Here is a 16,997-nt window from a genome sequence, read left to right as displayed (position 1 = left end):
CCTGAGACAGTCTCCCTTTTGAAAGAAGTTTTGGTTTTCTCTTGCACGCTCCGTGATTGAAATGTGTTTGTTTTCTGGCTGCTGACAGATCAGGGCTTGCTGGAGCTGTCCGTGTGTCAGAGCAGAGGGACTGACAGCCCCTGGCAGGGTGGGGTGAAACTCTGGTGTTCCCCAGCCTTCCTTCCACTAAAAGACCTGTGTTCCAATACTTGAAAGGAATGGAAAAAGCATTAGTAAATATCAAATTATAGTTGAATTGTTGTGAGTAAAATGCTTGCTCTTGTTGCTACGTCCTAAGGTAGAATTTTTGTTTGCTGTATTTTGCCCATCGATGAGAAACTTGAAAAAACTTAATCTTGTGAGAAACAGAAGTGTGTTTTTGAAACAAAGTACTGATGTGTAAGGACTACTTTGTGCTCTTTGTTTTTCTTTGTTTTTTCCTTATAGAATAAGATATCTTTCTAGATCTAAATTCTTCTAATCTCTGAAGTGGCAAAGCCTCAGTAATTTTCTCCTTTTTCTAGCAGATACTCTGTGTGATTCAGTTTTGAAGTCAAATTCCTTCTGTGTTTAATGGAGACATTTGTTTTTCTTTATGTTGCTTGAAAGGAGTTATGACCCTTCCTAGAAAGATGAGATAGAAGTGTTACCAAAAAAAGAAAAAAATTTTCTTGACCTTTAGTGCATATTTTTTTTAAGTATTGGTTCAAAAGTCTGAATATCCCTGATGTCCTAAGGAGGCATAAAAGTGTCAGTGTAAGAAATGTATCAAAGTAATTTGGTTTTTCAGGATTGAAATAAATGTGATTTAAAGGGAAACTGTCAAGATACTTAGATCTTAAACTACTTTTGTGGGAATTTGATTTTTATTCTGTTAGAAGCTTGCATTTACACTGTTGGTTCTAGAATAAATTAAGTAAAAGCTGTAGAGAAACTTCAAAGATTATTATTACAGTGCTCTGTAGGGAATATTAATCCATTTATTGTTTATCTCTTGCCTTGGAGGAATTCCTTGTAGAAACTTTTACTCAATTATCTTGTGCAGTGTGCAATGTTCTTACCTGCTATGTGAATGTTGAAATGATTGACTGCTGGCTGACACAAAATTCTACTGGTTTGTGAGGAAAAGTGGCGTGGCAAAGAACAGAATTTTCTTTGAAACTGTGTAGAGGAAATTGCCTTGCAGTGATATGAGATGTGCCTCACAATCTGCCTTAAAATGCACACTGACCCTTTTTCTGATATTGAGTGGAAACTTGGGCAGATATTTCTCAAATAAAAAGCAATCTGGAAATGGATTAAACCTGAATAATTATTCACTGATGGGAATCTAGATATAGGAGCTTCTGTATGCACCCAGAAGTTCCTGAATGTACAGAAGCTAATATAAATATTACCTCAGTCTTTCCTGGTAATCTTTTCTCAATCTAGGCTTTGCTTAAAACCTAATTTCTGACAGTCTATAGGCACTGACTATAACTTGCAGGCCAGTGTGTGTGATTTCTGTTTCAGAGCATTTTTTTAACCCTGGCATACTAATCAGATTCTGCAGAGCTCTCTGCTGTATTTTGTCAGTTATTGCAGCAGGTTAAAAATTAAAAGGAAGGGCCAATGGAAACTAATTTAATCAGGAGCACTTTGTGCAGAGTCAGTACTGAATGTGGTTTATCAGGGCTTTGTAATAAGAACACCACTATGAAGTAAAGAGGGATTCAGTGTTTATCTAAGATTCTGTTAAGATGAAAGAATTCTAGATCTTTTCCAGGGAACATTTTTGAAGACTTGTTATTTTTGTGGTATTTGTGTTTTCATATCCTCAGTTGGCTGTGTGAGGTGGACTGGACAGCAGGTTAGACTTGAGCAAAATAAATATACACAGCCTAAAGTATGCAAGATTTTGCAATCAATGTAATGAAGCTAAACTGCTGGGGAGTTGTGTGGGTTTTTCTTTCTAAGATTGGTTTTACCTTCATGAACTCTATATTAATATTGGATTTTTTTTTAAAATACCTTTCTACTAAAGTATATGCTGAAATTGTTTTCATTGATAACTTAGTGTCTTTCTAGGCAATATTTATTCCTCATCCTCAGCCACTAACCTTTGTTTCTTTAATTTAGGCTTCTTCTGACATTGTTTTAAGCCCCATTTTCCAGGGATGGGGATGTTTGGTGTGTTAGAAAAAATAAAAGACTTTACCTGGAGCTTGTACTGATCCAAAAAGCGCTGAAATATCTGAGGTGCTTGGCTTTTGTAGTGATTGCTTTAATCAAGCTAATTTGGGGACAATGAAGTTTAGATCTCTGGATTTACAGGTGACTTACCCAGTGCTTAAGCCAGGGCTCTTGCTCAGCAAAGCATTAATATTGGCGATTATCTGCTTTCTTCTGCTAATTCAACAAATTAATGAAGAACGTTTGCTGAAATCTCACAGACTTCACTTCCTTGTGAGGAGATAATTGCTTTTTTTTTTATGAATAAAGATCTGCAGTCGCTGGCAAACTCAGATGACTGTAAATGCTGCACAAATGGCTGGAACAAAATCTGGAATAGTCAGGGTTGTCCATTTAGTGCTGGGCTGACTTTGGCTGGCTGAAGGTCAAGAGCTGAAGGAGCAGCCCCAATTCTCACATGTTCAGGGCCCCTTCCACAAGTTCCTTGTGCATTTTAGGGTGACCTGAGAGCTGTATTTGGATTTTTACAGTGACACTGCCACACCAATGTGACAGCACAAAACTTATGTTGCCCTGCATCAGCAGACATCAAAGAAATCTTTTTATTTGATAGTAAAAGATGCTCTGAGGAGGAGAAAGTGGATTCTTTGTCTTGTTGGACAGATAGAATATCATATGCAGAATAGATTGTTGTACAATAATGAGTACCTAAGAAAAGTCTGAGTTTTTCAAACATGTTGCCACAGGGCAAAGCAGGGGTGGGATATGGTTAAAAAAAATCCAGTAAAGGAAGCTGGAACACATTTATATTGCATTCTTTGCTTCCAGAGTAGCTTTCTTTATTGGATTCCTTATGTATAAGTAACAAAGATTCATGAATAGTTTATTTGAATTTGATTTTTTCCTGATCTATGCATGAGTTTATTCGCTTTAGGCAGGTGCATAAAGATTCAAGGCTGTTTTTTTGCTAAAATTCAGCTCCTAGTACTACATCAAATTTTGTTTCCTTTTAACTAGCAGAGGTTGCCAGAGTGCTGTAGCTGCTTACAGCTGTAATTCATGTCTGTTCCAGACGTGTCAGCTGTTGGACTTCAGTGGGACCTGAGGTCAGACTTGATGCAAATTTGGTTGTTTTTAAGAGAATTAATTTGGTGGAAAGAAATGCATGGAAAGACCTGAGCATTTTGCAGTGATGTATTTAGAAATTCAGCCTAGACTACTGCAACTCAGTTGTGTCCTTTTTTGTTTTGTGTTGTCCCTCCATCACATGATATGCTTTGACTGGCACGAGTGGTCACTAACAGAGCTAAATTAGCGTTAATCAGCTTATGGAGCAAGTCCAGTTGGAGAGGTGAATAAAAAAATGTAAAACCCAAGCCCCAAATAACCCTGCTTAAAAAGGAACTTATAAAAGCATATTTATGTATTACTGAAATATATATTCTCCAACCTAGTTCTGAGTTAATTGAGAAAAAATATATTTTAGGGTCAGAATTTTATCTGGGAAGGAAGTTCTATAGTTCTGCAGACTCTGTATGGTGAGAGCAGCATTGCACCTCCATGGAGAGGGGCAGGATGGATGCTGCTCAGCTGAACTCCTTACCTGCTGCAGCTTCCCCTGGGCATGGAGTTCCCTGGGCTCTCTGCTGATTCCGTGGTGTTGCTGGATGTGTTAATGGAGCAGCAGATGTTAAAAGCAACTTTCCATGGGTTGTAAGCCAGGAATCGCATAACTAGGAGCTCTGTCAAAGCCTGGAATAGGCTCTTGGGGAGCTCCTGAACATTATCTGTTGTTCTCTGGACTGTGTAGCTGCTGGAAATGCAGTTGTGAACTGAAGGGAAATTGTCTCACTTGAAGAATGGAAGGCTTTTTTGTTATTTGGGGTTTGCTTTTTAACTATTGTTATGTTTTTAAAACTTTTTGCATAAATATTTTCTGTCCACAATGAAAATGTCTAGAATATATTTGAACACAAGTGGGAATGAGCTTTGATTTTGAAGACTTGGTCACTATTAAAATACAGCCACTGTTCCCCTGTATGGCCTTATTTAATGCTACTTTTCTTTCCTGTGCTTTCAGTTCCCTGCCTATAAAATGAGTGGTGTTATGCTGTCTTTCTAATGATGTTTCAGAAAATGCAAGAAGAAGCAGTGAATTAGATCTGAGTTAATAGTTTTATATAGTCATAAGATTTTAGAAACCTTACTATGTCACTCTAGTTATCAGCCAAAATTTTAATCTTTTTTGACTGAATGATGAAGCTTATTTTCAGTGGCAGTCTTGCCATGTATTTCATTCTTGACACAGTTGTTAGCATAATAAACACTTGAAAATACTTGAAAAGTTGAAAAAGAGGCAAGATAACTAAATGTGAGCTTGTTTCTCTCCGCACTCAGGTCAGTGATGGCTTCTTTGTACTGAATATGGATGGTTTGAGTAGGAAGGCTAAAAATGGATAATTAAGAAGGCAGTGGCATGTTTTGTCAGATTGTTTTATTACCTTTTGGGCTGTATCCAGTAGTGAAAACCTCATATTGTCTCCAGCTTTGTTTGAACTGTGGTTTCTGGTGGATGATGATGCCTTGTGTGGTGACTGATGCAGCCTTTGATGTGTTCTTCACCTTCCCCTCGCCATTCCCTTCCTGCACAAACTCTGACTGGGAGAGCAGCAATAGAAAAATCCTTCCTGATAATGAGGAAAGCGCTGCAGATATTCACAGTGTGTCATGTACAATTCCTGGCTCAGAGTTGCTGGGGGGACAGGTATTTTTAGTCAGAGAATTGTCACAAAATGGATCTTCTGGCAGGAGGATGCATTTGGTTCACCACCAAAGGCAGAACAACTTAATAGCGCATGTTTGGATCTGTTCATGTTCAGTCAGATATTTGTGTTCTGGACACTCTCATTGTGAACAGAGGGTATTTGGAGTGAAAAATTAAACAAAAAGCCCCTAAGAAATAGGAAGTGTTGTTCCAGGATGATCACTGGGAGGAGCTGTTCATTACAGTTTTTATGCATTAAATCAGTGGCAAAGGAATAATGAGAGAGTGGGAAGGTGATGTGGAGGCAAAGAAACTTAGTTATGAGTGGGGAATACTCTTAGTAGAAAGGGATCAGTGGTTAAAAAAGAAATAAATTGAAGGAGCAGTGACCTCAAGGGAAAATACCAATTCACTAAAGTTTTGAACTTCTCTTGTATATTAACTATTAAAGCAGAAGTGAAGTTGGGCCACATCATTCCTGGTGGGAATGCACTGAGCAGGTAGCAGTTGTCCAGCTGGCCTTTAATGCACTGGAGAGCCCATGAGTTCCAAATGAGGGGAGAACTGTTCCTGCCATTGGAATACTGAGATGATCTTTGTCAGTAATCCTGTTACAGAGGTAACCCACCTCACAGAGACAGTTTGTGTTTGAATCCTTATATGATTGAGTGAAAGGGGAAAAATCTTTGTAAAAATTCTTCACCACTATCTCCATAATCTCTACTTGGGTGAGCATCAGCCAAGTGAGAAAATGAAAAATTATAACCTGCCAAGCATCACTGGCAGACTGAAATGAAAAAATTGCAAGTTAATAACAGTGATGCCTCCAAAAATTGTGCTGGCCAATTTAACATTGCTTTATCCAAGGTCACATCTTGCAACTGATTATTTTTAGCAATTTGCAGATGAGGATTTTCTACCTTTATTATGGGAAGTGAAGATCAGGGAAACACCAAGTACAGTTTTAAAATTCAAAGTTATCAATCTCTTCATATCAAAAGTAAGTCATGTTCCCTGCTTGTTTGCTTAAGACTGGGCACAGAAATTTTTTCCACTGTAATGAAATGGGACATTTATGCTATGCTCTGTGACAGTGATGAAGTCAGTGTGACATGAAAACTCAGAGTGGAGTGAGGTTGGTTAAAGAATTGAAAGCAGGAAAAATTAGAATTTGCCTGAGTTTGTTCTGGAGCATTCTTGGTAGTGTTTATGTGACAACTTTGACATAATAGTGTTAAAAGAGATTGTTGCCTGTTTTTGAGGTTAAAGGATTGTGAACCTATTGCAGGCAAGTACACAAGACAATTAGTATAAGCTGTGTCCTGTGAAATGACCAAGGCCCCTTAGTGGAATGTAAGGTGTGAAAACCATTAGTGAACTGGAGCAGCATTTAATTTCCTCCAGTACAATCCACACCATCATTTTAATATTACAGGGTAAACCTTGGTACAACATTTGCAGAGCATTGTCACACTGTCACTTGTTTAAAAAACACCATTCTTCAACAACTGGAATGTATCATTGGTGTGTGGAAACTCCTGCCCTAGGCTTGCAGTGCTAGGGGAAACCCTCTGCTGTTTTCATGTGGTTCTGTGGTCCTTTTAATGAAGGATATGCAACATCCTCATATGGTGAGTGTACACAGCAGTTCTAGGGAGATTTTGTGGTCTGGTGGTTCAGAAATCTTGGCTGTGGGTAATTGTTTGTCACCCACTCAGTGGTTGCAGTGCAGAAAAGATTGCAGCACTTCTGGCTGGCATGGAAAGTGAAGGGCGTTTGTTGGAAGACTGATGAACCATTGTTTTTGTGACTGCCCTGATTTTTAACCAAAAAGGTCTTACCTGTCATTAAAATAACAAAATTACCTGAGTGGCTCACTCAAGCACTCCCCAGTAGCATTTATTTTTGTTCCTATGTGAGCTGTTTTGTTAGCTGGAGCTGTTCTGTGTTAAGAGAGGGGATAAACGTGCAGAAGGTGCCCCTGGTGTTTGTTCAGGAGCCTGGGTGAAGCCTCAGCCTCCAGAACCGAGTTTGCTGAGCACATGCTCAGTACAAACAGGAGCTGAATTCCCAGCTGTATTTTCAGCTCTGTGTGGAAGTTCCCTGTTAGATCACTCACGTCCTGCCAGCCTTCTGAGATCTGACAAGATTGCAGCTTGAACTGTTTAATTTTTCTTGCTGTCATGCGATGCATCGCAGTGAGTTAGCTCAATAGCCCTAATCTCATGCTTACTGCAATGAAGCTGGGAATGTAGCCATCAATACTTATTTCAGTAACAAAGCAAAATGAAATATTTTTTTGACAACTTCTGTCCATTTCATTATCTCCTTTTTAATCACAAAACTGTCTCATACAGTTTTCATACTTCCTTAAACTTTGTAGCCTGTCGGCTTTCATATACATCCGGCTGATGCCAGCATCTCTCTCCTCTCCCAAACAAGGTTCCATCCATGCATTAGGTTAATCTGTTGCATTCCTGCAGCAGAAGGAAGCTAATTCTTTCCTGATGTGTCCAGCCACCTCTAGAGTTAGGAACAAAAATTTCAGGGAGTAGAAGACTTCAAACAGATGTTTTATTGCCTTGCCTTTTTTTTCTTATTCAAAAGTAATCTTGTTTAAGGATATTTGCAATGAAAGCAAAATTGAGAAGCTTTAGTTTTGCCATTCTTTAGCATCACTCAGTCATGCCAGATTCTGACAGGGTGTGCTCTGTCCCAGGCCAGACAGAGCTGCAGTTCCTGCTTTATGCTCACATTCAAAGTGGAATTTCCTCACTGAACTCTGTGATATTTCCCCACTTATATTAAGGCTACTTTCTGCTTCTGCACGAAAGTGTCTGTGTGTAATCTCTGTAAGTATACATGCCCTTTCCACCATTTTTAGAGAAACAGAGTGGAGATTAAACTGAGTTTTTTCTGTAAAACACTCGGTTTTCTAGGGTAATAGTTTTCTTTTAATGTTGCAGACATTGAGAGAAACAAATAGGTAGGAAGAAGAAGAAAAAAAAACAGAGGATAGAGAAGATAAATACACACAGCTAGGCATGAGTTTTTCTTCACACCCTCTGGGACAGAACTGTATGAATTTCCCTCTATTTACAGCAGCAGTGTTGGTTTAGATGCTTTGTTCTGTGTCTGCTCCCCAGGAGTTAAATATCAGGGCACAACTTTGTTTTTACTTACATACAGCCAGCTCTGGGGATGCACGGCCCTCTGGATGGAGGAGAGACATCCACTGTGACATGCAGTTGTAAAATTGCAGTTCTTTGCTGGCTGAGAGGGGTGCAGCGAGCTGTTCTCAAAACCAGGCCATTTTTCCTCGCTCTTGTGAAAAGCTAGAGCTTGACTCTCTCATTTTTGCTTTTCAGGAAGCTTAATGCTTTTGGGCTGTCTCCAGCCAAATGCTGATAATAGGCTCTATAAGGGAACTTTCTATGCAGTGATTCTTTCAGCAAAGAAATTGCACATAGCAAAGGTGGAACTGACCAAGAGAAAGGGAAGGTTAAAGCAAGCATTTAGACTTCTTTTTAAAGAGCTAGTCTGAGTAGATTAAGGCCCCTTGAACACACATTAACTATTTAAAATAGAATGGCAAAGCTGCACCTTTTTTCCTGCCGAAATCCTCTAGAATATTGTTCATCTATTGACGAACACTTATTTTAAAGTCTTTTTCTGTGGCAGGTATTTATGTATGAGGCTTGACTTGTAGTTGTGCAAGAAATGAAAACTGTTCATTTTAATTGACTTTCCTGACCTTAAAGGAAATGTAGATACTTGGCAGACCACTGCATTTTGTTTTCTTCTGAAAACATTTTTAAGGTAATGCACCTTGTTTTTATAATTTGGGAAGTATTTTTCCAGTGGGCCTGTTTCTTTCGTAGTCTGACAGTGAAATGATGGCAGAGATTTAAAATAGATACCCCCTTTGAAGCTTGTATGCTGATTATTAAAGTGTGTGGAAAGGAGTTCTCTGACCCATTTCAAAATAATTCTTTTGCCCACACAGAGCATAATGCATTCTGATGACACTCATAATTGCAGTGCTTCCAGAGTAATTACCCTGGTAGTTCATTTTTGTATTGTTGGAATTCATATTTGTGTGTTATGTTTAATTGAAATCTGCATGCTTTGATCTGTGCACATGGGGAAATACTCATTGGGTTTACCTGACAGCAAATGTGTATTTACTTGGCAGGTCAGCAAACATCTGGGTGTCTTGCAGACAAATGCATTTTTATCTCACCTGTGTGTGACGCTACATCCCTGTGCAGCTGCATTTTCCCAAGTTACAGCCAGCCCACGTAATGGTGGATACTGGCTGCTCAGGTGTTTATCCAACATATCAGTTTCCAAAGTTTGGAATTGTGACAGCAATCAGTTCATGGTCAGATTTTGGCCTCTGTCCTCAGATTCATTTGCTGATGTTGCCTCTCTATAGTTACTTGTTACCGCTTTGTACCAGCTGAGGTTCTTCCAGCGAAAAAGGAAATGAGTCTCCTAATTTTGAATTTTTGCCACTCCTCACTGAGCTGTGATGGAGCTTTCTCTGTCTTTTTGCAAAGAGGTGCTTGAATTTTTTGTATGTAACTGAAAGCACCTGGTTATGAAGTGCTAAAGCCTAAAGAAGGAAGGACAGCTCTGGACAGGATCAAGAGTAAAGATAATGTGGTGGTGCTTTGACACAGAATGCGAAGGCAGATTTGGGAGTAGAAATAAATAAATAAAACCGATAAAAAAGTTCAAACAGTGATGCCTGTGTGGGTGTGATTTGCCTGTGTTAAAGTCAGGCTTGTAAGTCAAAACTAAAATAAACACAGCTTTCCCTGTAATAGACTTGGGTATTCTAGAAAGTCTTTTTAATAGAGTTCATATTGTATTTTGGGGTTAAATTACCCCAATAAAAATAATTCCTCCATGTGCTTTCTGGATATGAAATTTAATCAGACTGTCTTGGAAAGAGGCCTGGGACTAACATGAGCATTTCCTTAATGTGATGTCTGCACATTTTCACAAGAGGAGTAAAGGTCAGTCCCCTGTTGGATGGGAAAGAGCTTCCTAAAGCATGTTGGCAACACTAGATTTTTCTGCGTTTTCTTCACAGTGATGATGTCAGGAAGGTTAAATTTAAATTCACAACCAAAAATAGTACCTAGAGTGTAAAACAATTGCTACATTAGCAGTTATTCAGTGATTGTAAGTCAAAATAGGGCTGGTTGTCGAGGAATTCTTAGTGGAGATCAGTGTTATCATCTGACCTTATTTTTTTAATCTTCTAAAAGCCTTCTGCTTTACAGTTCTAATGGTATAAAGGAGTGAAGGTTTTCTTGTATGAGCAGATCTGAGGACTGGAGTGAAGCTGCAGCTTGTACATCCAGTGGGTGGTCACTGGAGAGGAGCTCTTTTTGGTTATTACCAAAATGCTGAACTAGCCAGTCATCCAAACCTGTTCATGTCCATCTTTTTAGGGTGTAAATATTTTAAAGGCAGTGTTTCTTACAGCAATGCATTCTGGGGGCTTTTTTTTTGTGTTCAGGATAAAAATGCATGTGACCTTGGTTTAGGAAAAGTACAAGAACAAATTCCTTTCAATAAAAGCACATCTGAAAAGTTAAACAAAAAAATCCTTTTCTACGGATTAAGCCTGGTGCTTCTCTCCTCCCTTTTAAACATTTAAACACACTTTACATGATGCTTAAGCTTTTAAGTCAAAGTTATGAGGTGCTTTAGCCAGGCTTGAGCCTGAGAACAAGACCCAAACCAGGACAATAACAAAGTGACACAAAGATTGACTCCACCGTGCTTGCTGGATGAAGTGAAAACTGCTGAAATATAATTCCTATATCCTGGGATTTCACTGCCTGCTGGAACTAATCTCATTAACTTAAAACCACCTGAGGCTTAAGAGACATATACACTGCTGTGAGAAATTATATTTATCTCATCCTAGGGGGAAATCCTTTCCCTCCCCCGGCTTACCTTACTTTTGACTTTGTCATTGGTGAATTACCAGGTCATTTCTCCCCCATGGGAAAGTCGTCATAGCTCACAGCTATGCAATTACTGTATCTGAAGTTCACTGCTGTATGAATGCTGAGATCACTGTTCGAGGGTTTTCTTCTTAAATCATTTCCTAGGGAAAACAAAGACTGGAAAAATAATAGGTTAGCAGTTTACTTAAATAAAGTTCCTCCAGAGGTACAGGAAAAGATTCCAGAACTAAAAACACAAGTATAAGGCAAAGAGGTTACTGAAAGCCATGAAGGTGTTTATTGCCTTTGTAAACCAAACACTGAGTTTTCTTTAACCATTAAAGTTTAAGAGATTGGTGGCCTCTGATAAGTGGTAATTGGATGCAGAAATTTCCAATATGAGGTTGCAGTTTGAATCCCATGAGTGTAGCCAGGGAGAGTTCTGGAGTTGAGTGGTTGATTGCTGCACTCCAGTTTGGATTGAGAATAGATCCCAAATCTGCATTCAGTATTAAATCCAGCCAGTAGAAATACTCTGTTTGACATAGGAGGATTTTGGATAAGGCTTTTACTGATAATCTTGATGGACTTTGCAGCAAGGCAAAACGACCTTGTTCAAGTGTCTTTCAATGTGTGTCTACTCCTGAAAAAAAAAATGAATAAATCAATTTTGGGTTATCCATTAAACAGCTCTAATATAAGTGATATTAAGAAAAAAAAGTAACGTAAAGACAGAGTGACTCTGAAAACCAAATCCTGAAGGCCTGATCTCTGAGGTGGATTGCAGAAAGCCTTTTGCAGTGGAAGCTCTTTGTGGTGAGCCTGGCCCTTGGGTGCTGCTCCCTTGGAGGGGGAGTTTGTGCTGTGGAAGTTACTGTCAGTGAAATGGAGGTGCCACCTTCTGTGGCTAAGAGAAATGACCACTGAGCCAAACCACATGTCATTTTTGTGAAACCCAGCTCAAAAGGTGATTTGTGGATTTGAATCATGGGTCTGTCAAAGTTCAGTGTTTGCAGTGGTTTATTTGCCCTAAGTGGCCATTTCCCAGCCAGCCATTTGAATTGTTCTGTGTTGATAATGTGTGTATGGGGACAACAATAGATGCAGTTGCAATTGCAGACCAATTACAGTAATTAAAAATGATAATATAAGCCTCTGTTTCTCTTTCATCTGCATGGGATGAAAGTAATGTGGTTTGTTGATGGCAATGCCCCATTAATCCTCTGTTAATGTCCTATATTTAAGGACCTACAATGAAGTGTGTATGAGCAAGTACTGAAGTGCATTAATGTCTCTGGATTAGGAGTCCTTGTAATTATGGTGCTAATTATGTGTTGTTGTGATCTTGTCTAGATGTAGGTGAATTTGGTCAAGTGTTTTTGTTTAATTTTGTCAAGTAATGAATAAATCAGTGAGGTTACACATGGCCGTTGCTATTGTGTTGTTAAGAATAGAGTCTGTAGGGGTGAATGGTTGCTGAACTCTGGTGTACATTCCCTTTTCAGTCCTGCATAAATGGGTATAGCATATTCCAGTTTATTTAGTGATGGACAGGCCGTTAGCTCTTAAAATAGCCAAGGAATAGGAACCTGACACCTTGAATGATTTATGTGTTTTCTTTGTAAGCTTGTTTCTGTTTTGTAACCTTTAAAATGTGAGTTTTATGAACGATATCATTAAAATTTATACTCCCTCTAGTATGTGATGTTAGTCATTATTGCTCTGCTGTGCCTCCAGATCACCTGTCTGAATTACAAAGCAACCTTCCTTGGAGCTAAATAATAATTTTTTTTCCAAATGTGTGCTGACTTCATTATTTTTCATTGGTACTCCCTTACCAGAGCAGAGGCCAGAATCTGGCCTTTCCAGCCTTCCATCCAACTGGGAAAGGTTACTAGGAGTAACTGTATATTTTTAGGAATGAAATATGAGGGGTCGTTTAACTTAAGAGATCTGATATCAATCAGAAGAAACTTCCAGAGAATTTGTTTTGAAGTGTACTCTATTTTCTCTTTGGTAGCTGAGATTGATATGCTTGGGAGGTGATTTAATATTGTGCTGGGCTTTGTTACGCTAATTTAAAAGAGTTTCAGCAAAGAGTGAATCTCAGAGGGAAAAAACGCTGATACTGAAAGTGAATCACAGTCCTTGATTCCATCAGTTGAGACTCTTAAAGATCTTATATACCAGGAAAGATTCTGTAAAAGGTTTCAAAGTTACACCTTTATTCTGCATCCTCAAATTGAAGGTGCCAGAAGGGTTTTTTCTGGAAACCTCCACAATACTCAAAAGGTTTTGGGTGTTTTATTTAACTAATTAATTTAGTGAGAAATGGAAGATTTGCTGAGCTGTGGATTACTCCCCTGGTTCTCTGAAGGCTGTCAGGCAAACTGCTCTGTAACTTATGAAGATCACCCATCTCTCTCTTCTTTCGGGAAGTAAATGATGTTTATTCAATGTTTATGTTGTATATTGTCTAGCAGATTATGGTGTAGAGTAATCAACTGTGAATTTCCCAAGCATGACTTACTAGGCAGCTTTCATCCAGAGGTGCGATGGAATTGTTTTCTGATGAGTATGAGAGCGGATGTTTTAGTTTTTTCAAATCAAGCCTGTTTGCCTGGAATCAGATCATTGAGTCCAACCATTAACCCAAGGCTTCCCAATCCCCCACAAGCCCGTGTCCCCCAGTGCCACATCCTGTAAATACCTCTGGCCATGGGGGTGCCAGGGTGTGACACACCTTACAGTGAAAAAATTTATTATAATGGCCAGTCTAAAACATGCCCTGGCACAGTTTATGGCAGTTTCCTCTTGTCCTTTTGCTTGGGAGACGAACCCCACCTGCCCCAGCTTCCATTCAGGTGTTTGTAGAGAGTGATGAGATTCTTTTTCTCCTGGTTGTACACCTTCAACTCCCTCAGCTGCCCCTCAAAGGACTTGTTCTCTGTGCCTTCACCAGCTTCATCTTTCAGAAGATGCTGGAGCATGCAAAAGAGCTGGGATTCAGGCTTCTTGTAGCAATGCCTGTATGGTTTTTTTGTGTGTGTGTTTGTTTTTCTTACAAAACCTTATCATTGTAATACAAATGATTTACTGATGTTAACAGAGGATAAAATACTAATTTCAGTGCAGCCTGAGGCTACCATGATCTATTCAGTGCTGTCATCTAGTTTCATTGAAGGATATGTGATATAGCACTAGAAAACGAGATTGAACAAGAGAAAATGTGTTACTGTTGGAAAACATAAGAATGGATTATGTCAGATAAGAGTTGTGCCAGAATAAGTGTGCTCAAGCACTGGATCCTCAAGCCAGTGGCCTTTTCCTGAAATAGGTGGTATCATGTTGCCTGTTCTTACAGTTATTGAAATTCCTTGTCTGCTTCTGTTCCCAGAATGATTATTCTCTCAGTATTTGCCAGGCAACTCCCCTGTCATGTTGCAGATTTCCTATTTATTTTTGTAATAAAGGAAATGTGAGCGTCAGAGGTTCCTGCATTGAACACTTCCAGCAGCCTAATTCCTAGAGCTGGAAGGAAAGCTCTGTGAGTTTGCACTCCTGATATCAACTGAGGTCTGTTTCAAGATTCTTGTCCTCACCACATGCACTGCAACTAGACTTTGATTAAAATAATGCTATCAGGTTGAAGTTTAATTTGCTCTATGCTAATTATACGTATTTTAAATTGTGAGTGGACTCCATACATAAATGTCAGTGAGATGGTGAAGGAGGTGGAAAGAAGAGCTGTGACGGTGATTAGAGGAGGCTGAGTTGAGTTTTTCATGGGATTAATGCTTTCCAAATTGGAGAATATAAGATTGAAAGTGAAGGGCACAGTCCTTGTTGAGGGAAAGTGGTGGAGTGATCCTAATGCAGAATCTCATTAAAGCAACTGTCAGGATTCCTCTATTTTACCATCACCTCCCCTTTTCTATAAGAGTCAGCTGTCGTTTGGAGTGAGCATACTGCCAAAGAGGCATTTACAAATAAATGAAAAATGTCACAATTGATTTTGCTCCTTTCAGAGGACTCCGTGTCAGCTTTGTCACAAACCCTTTGTTATTCTCTCTTCCAGATCTCTTGTCTGGACTTTGGAAATAACTTTGGTTCTTGGATTCCTTCTGTTGACCCGGGGTAAGCTCCCTGGATTATGACTTTTTATTAACATTTGTGCAACAGTTAAATAACATTGACTTTTCAGTGCTGTGAAAGATGAAATGCTAGAAGTTCTTACCAATTACCTTATGAGAGTGTATAGAGGCTGCATAATACAATCCACGCTTGAAAATACCACTAAAAACCAGATTTATTTTGTAGCTTCTCTTAAAGAAGTATTTGCACGTTATGGTAATTACTTTGCAAAATGTTGTGTGTCATGGTAGTAGCCACATAAAATATGAATAGCTATGTGGTTTTATTTGTTTCTAAAGAATATGTACTTCTAAGGTTGATAGTGTTATTTTCTTCCATATTTGTAATTTCTCACTCTCACTGTATGTTAGATGGTTATAGTGCATTTTTCTGCTTGTGAGGAGATCAAAGGTTGTTTTTCTTATGTACTTGCTGGCTGGATAAGTGAAATGATGGGCAATAGCAGTCTACCTCTTTTAATGCAAAAGCGTTACCATAAGATGGGATATCTGTTGAAAAGTCATTATAAGAAATAGTTGAGTTGGTTTAGATATGAAGTACCTAAACTACAACTGCATCTGAAAAAACTCGCTTAGTTATTTTTTCCTTGCACTTCAGTATTTGAGATTGCAATCAAAAATACAGTGTTTTACTAAAATTGCTGTGAAAGAAACTTCATTAACATCCAGAAAAATACCCATGATCTTTTACATAGGAGTTGAAGATTTCTAAAGACAGACCTAGTGCTACATTAAAGACTAAATTTTGTTCTTGCATTTTCTGTGACATTCAGGAAATGTAACCTGCAAATAGTAATAGGATGAGATATTACCACTTTCCACTAACTTCAACAAACTCACACCATATAGAAATAATTGGTTTGTGCTGGTTTTTTATTTCTAAAGGGATTCTTCAGCAACAGTTCATGTATTTTGCCATTTGGCAAACAGCCAAAAATCCCTCTTTCAATGCATTTTTTTTCATAGCATATGAAAGAACTTGCTGCATTTTATCGCTGTTGCTATTGTCAGATTCTTAAAAACAAGAGACCTGAAGAAAATCACTTTGCTGTCACTTTTGTACTCCAGAAACTCCTAAGAAGTTGGGGCAGTATTGGATTCTGTAAGGAAAACAAGAACAGTTTATGGAGTCACCTGCCCTGTGTGCAGGTTTTGCCTCTTTCCCTTTTTCCCCTGGGATTTTAATGTAGTTTGATGGGCTCTACTTTAGCACTGCAGAACTCTGCTTTCCTTGCTGTGTGCATATTTGTCTGCTGTTTAAGCATTTTGAATGCATTATATTTCATACCTGGTTTTGCTGTTCTGATATACCTGTTGCTTAATTAGAATGAAATGTGTTTAATTGTTCTGAAAGAAAGTTTTAAATGAATATTTGAAATAACTGTTGAATTTCCTCAAAGTTCAGACCTTTTCTTCTTTTATTAGAAATCAAAACTTGTTAACTGGAACTTCCAAAGAGCACCCTTAATTTGTACTTTGGACAGTTTTGTTTACATGGTGGTTTGTGGCACAGCTCTTTAGGGCAGTGTCTAATACTGTGTTTTTAGCAGTGGGCTGCCCAACATTGCTGTTCTTCTATTAGTATTAGAAAAAGGAAAAAAAAAAATCTAAGATATGAATCTATAAGGACAGAAAATGAGTTCTGGCAGCGTGGAAGATGATGACACAGTCTCAAGGAATGAACTAGACAGTTCAAGTCTGTTATTTTTGTGTAATTAATTATTACAGTAAGCAGAGATGGAAGGAAGGAAAACTAGGGGGAAAATAAAGAGCTCATCATTATCAGCTCTATTTGTTTCCCTCTCGTTTGAATTAGTAAATTGTTTTGAGGTAATCTAAATGAAAATCTGTAGTATTTCACATCTAAATGAGGCATGCACTTAGGAATAAAGCAGTGCTACAAAGGCCAGTCCAGATCTCTCCCAAAATGCCTTGGAA

The 16,997-nt window shown here is 38.6% G+C and overlaps 1 protein-coding gene across 6 annotated transcripts in view; it reads left to right on the top strand.

Annotated features, from left to right (window-relative positions):
* NAALADL2 (N-acetylated alpha-linked acidic dipeptidase like 2) overlaps positions 1–16,997 on the top strand; it is a 410,218-nt gene that overhangs the window by 25,601 nt on the left and 367,620 nt on the right. For 3 of the 6 annotated variants that reach the window (XM_064721340.1, XM_064721338.1, XM_064721336.1), the window contains exon 2: positions 14,984–15,042. The exons of the other annotated variants lie outside the window; for them this stretch is intronic. The gene's annotated coding sequence lies outside the window, so the exon portion shown is untranslated. The remainder of the gene's footprint in view (positions 1–14,983; positions 15,043–16,997) is intronic. 6 annotated transcript variants of the gene reach the window in all.

Source organism: Zonotrichia leucophrys, chromosome 9 (genome assembly GCF_028769735.1).
Source record: "Zonotrichia leucophrys gambelii isolate GWCS_2022_RI chromosome 9, RI_Zleu_2.0, whole genome shotgun sequence".
NCBI lineage: Eukaryota > Metazoa > Chordata > Aves > Passeriformes > Passerellidae > Zonotrichia > Zonotrichia leucophrys.
The sequence above is the reverse complement of the archived record's forward strand: the minus strand, read 5'-3'. Positions and strand labels throughout refer to the sequence as shown.